Raw genomic sequence first — 9,698 nt, forward strand, 5'->3', positions numbered from 1 at the left:
ATGTTTTTCCAGGTTTAAACATTGTTTGTCGTTTGGGATGATGTCAGCACACAACGCAACAAAATCTATAACGTGTGTCCGGCTGTTTTTACACATTTTAAGTGGTGAGAATGGTCGTTTGATTATCAGCTGCTGTGCGTTCCCTCTCAGGAGGTGTGAGGCTGTCCGAACTCCACAAGTCACAGCATTAACAATAATCTCAGGGGTCAGGAGGGGTCGCGGCCGGTCTCCCTCTGGCTCTCCTTCAACAAATAACTTATAATGACCTTTGACCTCTCTGTTTTTGCATGAGAATTGAAATCAGTATTCCAACAACCCCCCCTCTATAGCAACCTCAGGACCAAATGAAATGTCAGCCCTCGAAATCCAAACTTGAATTTTTTTTTTTCTAATAAACCCATCCAGAGTTGGGGGGGTGTGGAGGGGGTTGCCTTTAGGGGAAGGAGGAGGAGGGTGGTGACGGGGGAGGCGAGCTTTTGGGCTCATCTGCATCACAGATTAGGGTGCTTAGAGAAAAATCAACCATCCATGATTCATTACATGTTTCCTGCTGAGCCTCCGAGATGGCAACTGTCCTAGCAACAGGATCCTAGCAACAGCAACAACTCTCTGCCGCCGCTGCAGCCAATCAGAAACTTTGATGCCTGATCAAAATTTAGCCAATGAAGAGGGGAGGGCATGTGGAAAGCGTGATGATGCGTTTCCTCATGCTGTCGGCCAGACTGGGGTGTGTTGAGGGCTCTGAACTCTGCTGTATCCTTCTGTACAGAGAGTGTGTGTGTGTGTGTGTGCCTGTTTGTGTGTGTGTGTGCCTGTGTGTGTGTGTGTTTTTCTGAATTTAATGATTGCTTGATTGTCTTTTATTAAGATTTTTGCTGTGTAGCAGAGAGATCAATTTGACATGCTTCATTAATTTTTGCATTGAAGTCCAGGTTGATTTTTGTCAACTTTCCATGCATTCATTTTGTCTTATTTCAGGTTCTATATGCGAGACTTTGAACTTTAAGATAGCAGCAAACAACTATTTGGCTTTCTAAAAATATAGTGAAAATGGGGGACAATATTATTCTGCCTCTGTGCCGGCAGCGGAGGTAGTAACGGCACCGAGGCGGCGGAGTGGGACAGAGGTGTGACATTTTGAAGACGTGTTATGTGTGCGACCCACAATCGGGGGATGTATAAAGCAGCTGAAAGCGGTTAGCAGCTAACTCAAAGAAGAACAGCAACCTCAATATATGTTTGAAATTTGGGGAGATGACGAGGTCCGGGGTGCTCCTTACCATCCGAGCAGAGGACGAGATTGACTGCGGTACATCAAGAATAGTTGTTTTTGCCATTTTTACTGTTAGCGCTGTCTGACGTGTATGACGCTGATGTGGTCGAAGGACGTAGAGACAGATTATTTTCACATCTAACTTTATTAAGACCACGCCATGAACCAAAACGACGGAAAGACTAACCGACACTGTTATGGTGACTTTTGCTTTGTTTATGACGAGTTTGAATGAAATGTGTTTTACGATGATCTGTGAGGGAAAATCGCTGCTTTTGTCAATGGAGTCTGGTGGCTTTGAGGACAGCAATGTAACAGCTGTTTCATATTATGGGGAAGGTGTTTTGGCCTGAGATGCTGGTCCTCTAGTGTGACTCTTCATACATGGTATCTCATTTAGTCTCACAGCCAGGAACCCAAAAAACATGTAATGACACAGGAGCCTATAAAGTCGACATATCTTTAGTCATAATCACTCAAAATATTATCAGAGAGCAGTTCACGGGTGTAAAAAATACAGTTTGATTCTACATTGTGAACATAAAGTGGGCACAGTAACGCTGCTGCCTCGCTGTTTATGCTCTTTACAAACGCTGATTCTGAGGAAAAAGTCATTAGATTAAGTCGTTGTTTTAATTGGATTTGTTTTTAAATTAGATTATGAAGTAATGAGGACAAATGTCGTCCAACAATGTAGCTCCACAAAGAAAATCACTTTTATTTCCTACATGTATGCACATTTTTTTAAACTCACTTTTTCTCAGGACAGACTTTCTGTACTTTTTCTGTACCTCATTGTAAACGTCTCCTCGGCAGCCCCTTCACACTACATAATGGTGTTTGTGTTGATTTACAGCATATACCCCTTTCAGCATGTAAATGATCCAAAAGTGTGGGATGTTTGTTCACCTGCTTCTCTGTAATCATACATCATTATTCAAAGAGTGCTTTGACCGTCATCTGATGTCAGAAAGGCCTGATCTTTACTTCAAAGGGATGTGCTCTGTGCTGGTCCAAATGGTCTGATAATGTTCAGTGTGATAATACATCACACTGATGTCTCCCTCTCCACTTCAGAGTCATCTTGCTCTTTCCACTGTGCAGTGCAGAGGCAGGGATCCCATCTCCCCGCGGAAAATGAAGAAAACTACACACAAAATGTTTGAAATTTCCATACAGTGTACATTTTTACACATCATTTGGGGCCTGGGAAGGATGACTAAATAGTTATACAAACTTCAAGATGAATACCAACAAACCACAACTTTATTTACATGGACAGCTCCTAATCTCCTTATTTTATTTTGTCCAACAGCCCTAAAATCCAGATATCAACCACTACATACCATAGATTTCTTCTCTTTTTGCAACCAGAAGCTTCCTGGAAACATTTTCAGAAGCGCCTACTCTATATTTGTCCTGACATGAAATTTGGAGAATATTAAAAGTGTAATCTCTAAAAGATGACCTATATATCACGCAAGCAATCGCAGAACCCATCAACTATCACCTGTGGGGGCAACGGCCAATAGAGTAGGTATGAGTCCTAAAACCTGGAAATCAGTTTGCATCGCTGCACTTCTGGTTCCCTCGTCTTAAATTCAATGGGTTTTGAATGGCACTTGCCTGAAATAAGGTGCTTAACACAAGCTTTCAAGTTTTGTCCTACGACATAAAATAAGTCCGTCCCCACTTTTGAATTTTAAAGCCTTTACTTGTCTCAAAAAAGGCAGTGTCTTAATGAGACTACAGAGGTTTTTGTGGACATTAAGCTTCTTTTTGGGGAACACAGAGACTCATCTACTTTCTTGTCCGTCTTTACTTTAGTTGCAAACTATTCTCAAACTTTCTAACTTGCAGATTGTCAAAATTGGAGTAAAGTGTGTAGAGTCTGGTGTGGCGTGAATTGCGTACATTTGTATGATTATGTTGCAAAATCGAATCAAAAAATCCCACAGGCATCACAGGATGATGCTAACTTCTGGGTGAGCCTCCAAAAACACGCCATCCTGCACTCTATAGGGTACTTTTTTGTAATCTATAGACTACTGACACACTTAGGTTACTATAGGTTGATCAGTCTACAAGTTGTAAAGTTAGAGTTTGCAACTAACGTCCGTCTAGAGACGAGTCTGTGTCCGACATAAGACCGTTTAAAGACCCAGACAACTTGGACGGTGTCAAGAGTATTTGTAATTTCCTTGATCATGATGCTACTGGAAGGTCTCATGTGAATCGTGGTGACTGATTATTTTCTTGCGTGCAAAGTTTAATATGTGAGCTACAAACGGACCCAAAAACCAGAAATACTTCCTGAAAAAGTTTAAATTTTACAGCACAGTAACTCCAACAAGAGCTCCCACATATGGTTTGCAAATGTGCTGCTTATTTTAAAGGTAACTGAAATGATTCACACATTCCTTTCTCCTAATTTCCTCATCTCGCTGCAAGTGAGTGCTGATTGCACACAGCAGGAGAGGGGCGGTTTCTGTCATTAAAATAGTCTGTAGATTATTCCTCTTTGTCTCACAGTTTGAAACTGCACTTTTTTTGGCAGAGGGCTTGGCTCAATCAGCAGACTGTTGTTTTACTTGTAGATTGTCCTGCATGAAACACTTCCCAGATCATTTCTTTCCAAAATAGCATCCAACATTTGAGGAAAAGTGGCTCTTTGCTGGCATGAAAGTAAAAGCAACACAAGATTATGACTACCTTCAGCTTTAGGATTTCACTTTAAGCTGCTGCTACACCTCTCCTCTTGCGATGGCCTTGAGTGAAACGTTTGTGGAAATCCATCAAACGAGAAGTGATAGACGTGGAGCTGAAGGAGACGGGGAGGTGGAGATGGCCCGGGGGTCACATGCGAGGAAAAGACCGAACAATGTCATCACCAAGCAGATCCTATCATGAAGCCCGCTTGGGAAACAGAAAAGGTAGATACAGCCAAGATAAGCTGGAGAAGAAACGCAGAAAATAAAAAAACTAACTGAAAGCTGAAGGAGACAGTCTAAGACAAGGATTATTAAAGGTATAAATGAGCAATAATTGGATTAACTGGTCATAATTATTATCCGCACTAGCCAAACTAAATTTCCAAACAATTTATGGTTGGTTTAGCGCCACAATGAGGTCGACATTCAGCAAAACTGACGACGTTCCTATCTTCAGTACATTTTGTGTTTGAGGCTAATCAGCAAATCTTAGCATGCTAGCTGGCTAAACTAAGATAAGACACATTTCTGTTAGTCCCCAGAGGGAAATTCAGGTGTCATGGCAGCAACAGCAATGAGAGTGAAACCAACACATCCTCACACCTACACGACTGAACAGGTTGATTGCCCGTGATCGAGTTGTGGAGCCTGATGGCCACTGGCACAAAGGAGTCGCTTTGTGGTGCGCCACGGAGGGATGAATCTGTGGCTGAATGTGCTCCTTGTCATTGTTAGCTCATCATAGAGGGGATGGAGAGGGTTTTTGTTCAACTAAAACCTCAACAGATAATATGCTTTAACGGGTCAAATCTGTTTAAATAAATAAAGCAGTACTTATCACTATCTTATGAATGCAGTGTGGTTAAAAAATATAATACATCCCTTTTAAATGTAGTAAAGTAGAAGTATGAAGTAGCATACAAAAGAAAAACTCGAAACTGATGTTAGCATTTGGCTCTGAAGGCTGCTCTAAGAGCGTCTGAGTGCATCTTCACTCTCTATTCTCTGTGTCCTTCAGGCTTTGACCCACCTGCAGGACGTACAGTGCATCCTCCTCACACTGAGCCCCTCTATCCTGGGATTAAGTGACACTCAGACTGTCCAGACAGATTTGTTGTCGACGAGAACTTTACTTACTCGACTGTCACAGAGTCAGAGTTCCCGCAGGCTGTCGTTTGGATCCGTTGTTGTCGTGTTTACGATCCAACTGGTACACAAACACAAAACTTGAGGCTTTTTGTTCAGACTCGCATAAATCCATTCTTCATTCCCAAGATAAAGCAGCATTAATACCACTAATGCAATAATAAGCAGCACAAGCAGATACACAAACACTGAAGCATTTGGAGATTTATTATATTTCAGCTGGATGAGAGTCAAGAACAAGCTGCTTACCAAACTGTACTCCAGAAAAGAAACAAAAATCTGCCCATATCTCGACAAATTGATGTTAAATTCTGTTTCATTTGACATTCAGAGAAACTGTTTTGTGCCATTTTTGTTGAAAGCCATTATTGTAGTTCACTTGCTGTGATGTTTCCCCTCTCCTAATCTGCTGAGAGCACCCTCACTCCAATTTAGCTCCACCTAAATCCCAGTCCGACAGCTGTTCCAAAATAAAGCACACCCAGGTGGCTTTTTGTTTCACTTTGTATGTCTTGTTCCTACCTCCTTTTCAGTGCCGTAAGGGAGACAAATCATTCTGTAAAATAGTTTTAAAAAATCTTCTTGCTTCAAGCTTCTTTGACCCCTGCTTTTTTTTTTTTGTTTGTTTTTATTCACTGAAAGTCTTAAGTCCTTGAGCAGAACAAAAGCCCTCTGACGAGCGGATGAGTAACAAATTCTCTCTCCGAGCTTGTTTGATATACGACGGATTTATGAGCAATTTCTGCACCAAACCAATTAGGTGCTGCTGGAGGAAAAAAAAAAAAAACATCTGTGTTTCGGGGCTTGTTTGGTTTCATGTTGATTTAATCCAATCACGGGCAGTTATGAATGCAATTAATTTTAACACCGCTATACATTTGTTGCGGTCGTGACCTCCTGTTTGAACGGCTGCGGCACGTTTTAGTATAACAACAATAAAGCGTTGATCTGGCTGAACTATGCCCACTTCTCAGCTTTTTGCACAACATGAATAAAACATGTATGATGCAATTTTGTGACACTGCAGATGACAAACTTTGTGCTTTAATCAAACAGTCGCCTCAGAACGGCTCATATTGTTTATTTGGTGCATCTTATGTTGTTGTTTTTTCGGGTATTTTTCATCATGTTCTGGGACACTGGGTTTGATTGCTGTTTGTTTGCACATTGCTCATTGTGGTGAATTTTAATTGTGTATCAGTGGAGTTACCTGATTTCACAGGTCCTATTTTTAGAACTGATGAATACTTTCATTTAGTGCAATTCTGACTATTGTTACACTTGTTTTTCTGCTTCCCTTTCTGCTTTCAAAGTCTTTTTTCTTCTTTGAAGCAATCGTTTCTAACAGTATTTTCTACTGTTTATGTATTTATCTATTTATCTGACAAGCTATCTATTGATAGCTCACTGGCTGTCTATAACACCTGTGGAAATAAGTTGTATTAAGGGACTGTATGGAAGTTATTGGGATGGGGAAAGAGGCTGAACACCAGGCTTTAGTGCTAACACTTCAAAAATATGGAGGATCAGGGCAAACAGCTTTTTGTTTTGTCTCCATTGTTTTGGTTGGTGTGTGCACGTCATGTGACGTCAGCCGTTTGTTTGTAAGCTACCGTTTCGAAGCCTTAACTTTGGCATTACGGCCGCCACCATCTTGGTTTTATAGAGCCAGAAGTGAACACACCCGGGTGAGAGGGTGAAACTGAGGAAGGAAGACGTCCATATTGTATCTGACTGAGAGGCCGAGGACACGTCATGGTAGCGAACTGTCAATCAAACTGTCAAACAGAAACTATTCATTATTGCTTTTAGCACAAGTTCGGAAAATAGACTCCTTCAATTCAATACTCTCAAGAACCTCTTGGGTCCCTCCAGCGTTAACCTTTAGTGTTAAAAAAGGTTTTTTTTCCTTTGTCTGTTCTTTCTTATGTGTTCCCTTTTGTACATGTTAAAAGATGTCTTTAGAGAATCAAGGGTCGTTCTCTTGTACTTGGTTTACTGTTAAACGCCCTTGTAAATGCGATGGATCTTTATTCTGAGAAAAAGGTCAAATGGCCACCAAATTGCACAGATTTGATCAATTGGATTATGGCAAACAATACAAAATGATGCATCTACTTGCCACATTTCCAACAAAGAACTGCCACTGTCTCTTTATTTAACATATTTACATACAGTATGTATCTCTACATCGTGGGTCATGCTAAAATTGCATACATTAAACCTGTTTTATACATACATCTATCCATCAATCTATCCATCTGTCTGTCTGTCTGTCTGTCTGTCTGTCTGTATTGAGTGTACATACTTACATTTAACATCATTTCTCTCCCTGTGGTGATGGGTGTCAATAGGTGCTCTGCCTCACTCCGGTGAAAGTGGGTGATTTTTCTTCTGAAAGGAGGCAGACAGTGGCTGACAGGGAGCTTGACAGTGAGCTGTCGCTCTGCTCTTCGCTCCTCAGGAGGTAGATGTCCTCAGAGTGGAAGTCAATAGGAGGATTTCACTTTTTTTTTTTTTTTAACCTAGTCAGAAACCGTTGTGTAATGGCGTTGGGAGGAGGACGGCTGTAAAAAAGTAAGGCAATGGAGGGAGATGGGGCCACTGCCTCGAAACTGTTTAATTAAACCCTCAGAGACTACTGGCTGCATGGGAACAAGGGCCAAATGAGTTGCTGGGTCATGTGCATGCGTTCTGCCGCATGAATAATACAAAACACTGCAGGCTCATTCAAAATAATGTGAGAATACTGCTCCTTCAGGGTCTGCCCATGTGACAGGAAAATCCAGGGTGTTTTGTGTCTGCGTCTGTTTGGTTACTGTGCTCAGCAAAACATATACAGTAGGAGGGAGACAGTGCTGCTCAGGTGACAACGAAGAAATACAAGTCGATTAGGAGCATGTAGTGATGATGCCTACGTGTTTTCTGCACTTGATTAAAGTATCGTTGATGCTAGGGAGCAGTTAAACGCCGCTCTAATCAATATATTTATGTTAACAATGGATCAAATTACCATGTGTAATGTGAAAGGGGTTGCCCATAGTGACGAATCCACAAAGAATTACCACAAGACTCTGTCGTACCCACAACTAGACAGAACATTTTATTGTCTTTCATCTGATTGTTTTGGGTACATTTGCATGAGTTAAAATAAAAGCTAATATTTTTCTTAATGTCATCTGGTTGTGTTAACACGTTAGCCAAATCAGCTTTATATGGAGATGTCGGCAGAAAGCAAGTTTGATGTACACAATACTTTTGTTCTACTGTTTTACTTGTTTTACTTCTGTTCTCAGAGGAAAATAACTGTTTGAAGCTAGAAAGGTGGCAGGGTTAGGTATAAAAAAACAGTCAGTGAAGATCTTTCTCTTCTGATTACAATTTATTTCCCAAAACTACATAGTGCTCCTTTAAATGCGCTGTCACTCATATATGATATCAGCAGTGGTGTATATTCACCTCCCTTTCACTTCCATTCTATGCCAGTGAAGTGGCAAATAAAACATCATCTCCGTTAGCGAAACAAATTCACATCTTGGCTTTGCGTGGAGTTCAACTTTGGTGAACTTCGAGCGCCGAGGCAGCAGCCTCAACGTGTGTGACGTTGACCCCACCAACAGACAACAAACCAGAAAACTGAGTTTAGTGTGCACAGCCCACGTTCAGCACCGACGGGCGATATGTGTGAGTGTGGCTTTATGATGAAGCTGAAATATATGCCGCTTTTCAAAAATGCACATTACAGGTTATTGCTCCTAAGGCAAAAAGTCCTTCAAGGTTAGTCGACAGCTTTTAAATATTTTCTGTCTGAGTTTTGTGGTCTGCCTTCTTCTTTATGCCCTTGTACTGTGCGTTAGACAGATTTATAGTCAATGATAGAATAGGTTGAACTACTGATTCTTTAGAAAAGGTTTTGGAGAAAAGAACCAGAAGGAGAGTTTGTATCTTTGTGGTGTAAACGTAACCTAAAAAATGTGTTGAGTGACAGTATGGATGCAAGTGAATGACATGATATAACATATTGATTGGACGATTTTGTTTATTTGAGGTGCATCACTGATGATCACCCTTTTCTTTATTAGTTCATCAATTCATATTTACACAGCTGACATTTTCCTCTGACAAGGGCGCACTGCTGCTCCAGGTTGCAAGTCCTACTAATGAATGGAATCTGACAAATTGTTTTCATTTCACCGCTTCCTGATTGATCAGCAGATGAAAAGAGAATCAACAGTGAAAATCTGGAGTGACATCTGGGCATATTTCGAGGTAAAACAAGGTATTTGATAACCTGTTAGCTGACAGCTAAGGTTAGCACTCAAAGGAGAGAGCGGAAATCCAAGACGCAGGACTGACATGGGGAAACAAACAAAGACAGGAAGTGGGAAGTAAAACATGACACACGAGGATAAACTTTCAACATAAAACAGGAAATCACAAGACTAAAATCCCAACAATGACAATCCCATTCCCAATCGCATTCAAGCTTCCCATCCTGAGTGAGACGTCGGAGGAAAATGGCCGCCGTGTGACTATGGTGTATCGCATTAACATTGTCCACTACTCAC

Source organism: Pagrus major, chromosome 19, assembly GCF_040436345.1.
Source record: "Pagrus major chromosome 19, Pma_NU_1.0".
Classification (NCBI taxonomy): Eukaryota; Metazoa; Chordata; class Actinopteri; order Spariformes; family Sparidae; genus Pagrus; species Pagrus major.